Source organism: Hypomesus nipponensis, chromosome 6, assembly GCF_054491055.1.
Source record: "Hypomesus nipponensis isolate SF chromosome 6, ASM5449105v1, whole genome shotgun sequence".
In the NCBI taxonomy this organism is placed as follows: domain Eukaryota; kingdom Metazoa; phylum Chordata; class Actinopteri; order Osmeriformes; family Osmeridae; genus Hypomesus; species Hypomesus nipponensis.
In genome coordinates, this window is record NC_140366.1 from 2,793,869 (window position 1) to 2,797,729 (window position 3,861).

Genomic DNA, 3,861 nt, shown 5'->3' on the forward strand with positions numbered 1-3,861 from the left:
TGATTTGGATATCTCCATTAATTGTGCATCCGTGGAAAACGTTGTTTTAAGAAGCCAAGTCCAGGTCATGTAATTGCGTGGCTACGAAGCTCAAATTAAATAAGTGTAGTCTAGTTAGCAATTATAGACCTGAGCTTCCGTCCAACGTTTCAGTAGCTAGACCAGCTAGTTAGCACTGATAGCACGGGACAGTGCAATATTATTGCTCAAAAATTTACCGAATGTTGCTACTATAGCTTGCTAACCAATAAATTGCTGCATGCCAGTAGTTACTTATAGACAGTCTTTTTCTTCGGCAACATTTTAGTTATTTTGAGTGCGCACTAATATGGAACGCTCCAGTTTTAAGGTAAATGTAATAAGGCATACCAGAGCATTCTCTGGGCGTACAGTACTTTATGCTCAATAAAACACACCCCGTGACTCACTCTCAACCAATCAGAATGCTTGATTTAAACCACCCGTATTATAACTACAAATAATAGCCTACCGATTGGTGAGTCAGAAACTATTTTGGGTTTAATTTTGAATTGGTTGAATTAATGCCGACTGCAAGCCATTTGCCTTCATCTTCAGAATCTTCAGAATGCTTGATTTAAACCACCCTTATTATAAATATATCTATGGGGAGAACTGCCACTTTCGGGAAACTTCCGGGTTCTGAACTGGTTACAGTTGTAGTTCCATGTGAGGTAGGGTTGCCAACCGTCCCGATTTGTCGGGGACATCCCAATTTATGGGTGATTTTGATTTGTCCCGTTTTCCAATCACACCCTCGCCGGCCGGTATTCTTATTTAGTAACGCGAAGGGCCTTGCATCACCAGTGCAGACGACCATCAGAAGCTGAAAGCACTCCTGGGGCCGGTTGCACAAAGCACCTTAAGTTAAGATTTCCCTTAAAGTCAGAGTTAAGGGTTTCCTTAAAATGTGATCGGTTGCACAAAGCACCCTTAAGTATTTTCCTTAAGGTTTCCTTAAATGTTCCCTTAAGTATTTAAGGTTTTCTTCTTAACTTCGTCTTATACTTAAGGAATCCCTTAAAGTTCGTTAAAGCGTTGCACAAAAGACCTTAGCAACCAAACTAAGGAAGAAAACTTAAGGTACCTCTAGTTCATTTTTAATCCGTAACATGGCCGAGTTTATGTAGATAAATGAACGTAGGCCTATCCCAAGAAGAGTGTTCCGCGACCGCGAAAACCCAATACACTTAATGATGAGCAATTGATCTTAAATTATAGATTTGACCGGCAGTCAATTTACCAATTGTCCGGCCGTTTAGAGTTGGGTCACTCAACTTTCCGCAGCTGTGCTCTTCCAGCCGTATTGCAGCTCCTAATTGCGCTACGGTTCTATGCAACGGGATCGTTTCAGTCAGTAATGGGAGAGGTATTTCATGTAGGCTACATAAGTCAACGGTGTCCCGCGTCATACATAGAGTTTCTAACGGTCTTACCCGTCTGCTGAACACCGTAGTTAAGTTCCCGTCTCAACAAGAAGAGGATGAGATAGCGGCGCACTTCTATCATGTTGCCGGTTTCCAATTTGTAAAGAGAAAAAATTTACATTCAATCAACGTCCAGTTAGTTTGTAATCATGTAAACAAGATCACCAACGTCGTTGCACAATGGCCTGGCAGTACCCATGAAGCTCGGATACTGGAGGAAAGCAACCTAGCAAGGGAGTTTGGGGAGGGTCTTCACAAAGGCATCCTACTTGGAGACAGTGGGTATCCATGCCGTTCATGGCTTATGACACCCTTCAGGAATCCTGCCAATAGATCTCAGGCAAGTGGTCTCACCTTTTATCAGCTGCATTCTTGACCTTAATTGGGGCCTATAGCCAAATTTAGTCCATTTTATTGATAATAATTTATAGCCTCCAATCTCCATCTCCCACACAGGAGAACTACAACTTTGGTCTGTGCAAGACACGGGCCATTGTTGAGAGGGTCAACGGACAGTTGAAACGCCGCTTCCACTGCCTGCATGCTGAGCTGCGTGTTGATCCAGGCAGAGCATGCAAGATAATTTTAGCATGTGTGGTGCTGTTCAACCTGTCGAAGAACTTCACTGTACATGAGGAGGAGGAGGAGCAGCATGCCATGGAAGAATTTGAAGAGGATGAAGAAGTGGAAAACAATGGCTACACTATGCGTGAGGCTATAGTGAACAATTTCTTCAGTTAAATGTGACAGGCTATAGGCCTACACAAAAGAATGAATCATTTAATAGGCAAATTGTATTTTTTATTGAAAGTTAATTATTTGATCTTGTTTGATTTTGTTTTGATTTTGTTGTAAATATGGTTATTCTTCCATAACAGTTAATGTTACACCCAAGGATTCTTCAGGGAGCTTGCTCATCTTGTATTGTAATAAAATATTCAGCATCTTCAAATTTCTCTGCTCCACGTTCAAGTTCTCAATTTGTATCTGTAATTTTTGTTTTTGGAGAAGCAAAACTTCCCTTTGGAGTGATAGGATGGTAGGATCTCCGGTTTCTCTGCAATGAAAAAAAGAGGGGATATGCGATAATGCAACATTATAGCCGACGTGCAAAAAGGTAATATAAAACGGTAAAGATATTTAGGGCTATGTGAACTTTAACTACACTTCAAGAAGAATTATATTTGATAACTGAATAAGCTACTTTGTTAGATATCTTCTTACTTTGACACTTTTCGTGTCCGAGGGTGAGGGTTCGCTGGGCTGCAACACCGGACAGTCGTTGCGTTTGCAACGTTACTTGCATCATCGATGATTTCATCATCTGGCTCACTGAAGAAGGTTTTAGTGGTTTACTTCACATGTCCCTAACAATAATATCACGAATTAGGCATAAACTAATGACTCGCTACCTTTCCAATTGACCACCGCTCTCTCCTCCGCCAGTAATCCCAACCATAGTAGGTGAGTCGCTACCAATGATGTTTGCTACCATCACTGCCTCATCTGAAAGTGGTTTTGGAGGTGGACCACCGCCTGAAAATGTATTTCAAACAAAATGTATTTTCTGTCAATGTAGTTGTTTTATAGCACTCTGGCTACTATGCTGCTGCAGTCTAAACATGAAGGCTATTACGGGTCGGCTAGTCTACCTCGACTAGCTACTGTAACAGTAAATGTTACAAAACGTTACTGTGTAGCAACTACAGTAAGCTACACCTACAAGTAAATTAGATCTCACCAGTTTTGTTGGACTCCCTCCTGAAATGCGTGATCTCTTTTTTGGACATTACAGTTAAGTTATCATATTTTTTTTGAATTTCTGAAATTGACCGTTTGATCAAACTTCGTGAGTTTATGTTGGTTGCTATTTCCTCCCAAATTCGTAGTTTTTTGTGGGCTGTTATGTGCGGATCGAATTTACTTTTCAGTATGTGTTTTCTTTTGCTATATTCCTGTAGAAGTACAATCTTTTCCTCCTCTGACCAATTCGGTTTTCTTGCCTTTTTTCCTTCCATTTTTAGCTCTACTGTAGCTCTTGTAAGGTGATGTAGGCCTACTAACGATTAAACTGAACAGACGCGGTCACCGTGGAAACGGTCGAATTTTACTGCTGTGAAATCACGTTTAATGTAGTAAATCCCTTAACGTTTCACCTTAGCTAAGGAAACCATTTAAGGGATTCTGTGCAACCCCCTTAAGTAAATCCCTTACCTAAGGAGAAATTTACCCTTAAGTGTCATACTTAAGGAAAAAACTTAAGGTGTTTTGTGCAACCGGCCCCTGGCCTCGGCGATTTACCTGACTGAATTTGGTGAATGATGGTTTCAATACTTTTTATATTTTCTGGTATATCTAAATTAAGTTACCCAGGAGCTCTGTTGACATAGACTTAGCTAACGTTAGCTACAGCTTG

General features: G+C 40.8%; 1 long non-coding RNA gene across 1 annotated transcript; it reads right to left on the reverse strand.

Annotated features, from left to right (window-relative positions):
• Positions 1-1,919: 1,919 nt before the first annotated feature.
• On the reverse strand, positions 1,920-3,511 carry LOC146286400 (uncharacterized). Its single transcript, XR_014758531.1, has 4 exons — positions 3,187-3,511; positions 2,858-2,981; positions 2,670-2,777; positions 1,920-2,502 (listed from the first exon to the last, which is right to left on the reverse strand). It is a non-coding gene; the product is annotated as an uncharacterized LOC146286400 (long non-coding RNA).
• Between the last annotated feature and the right edge of the window lie 350 nt (positions 3,512-3,861).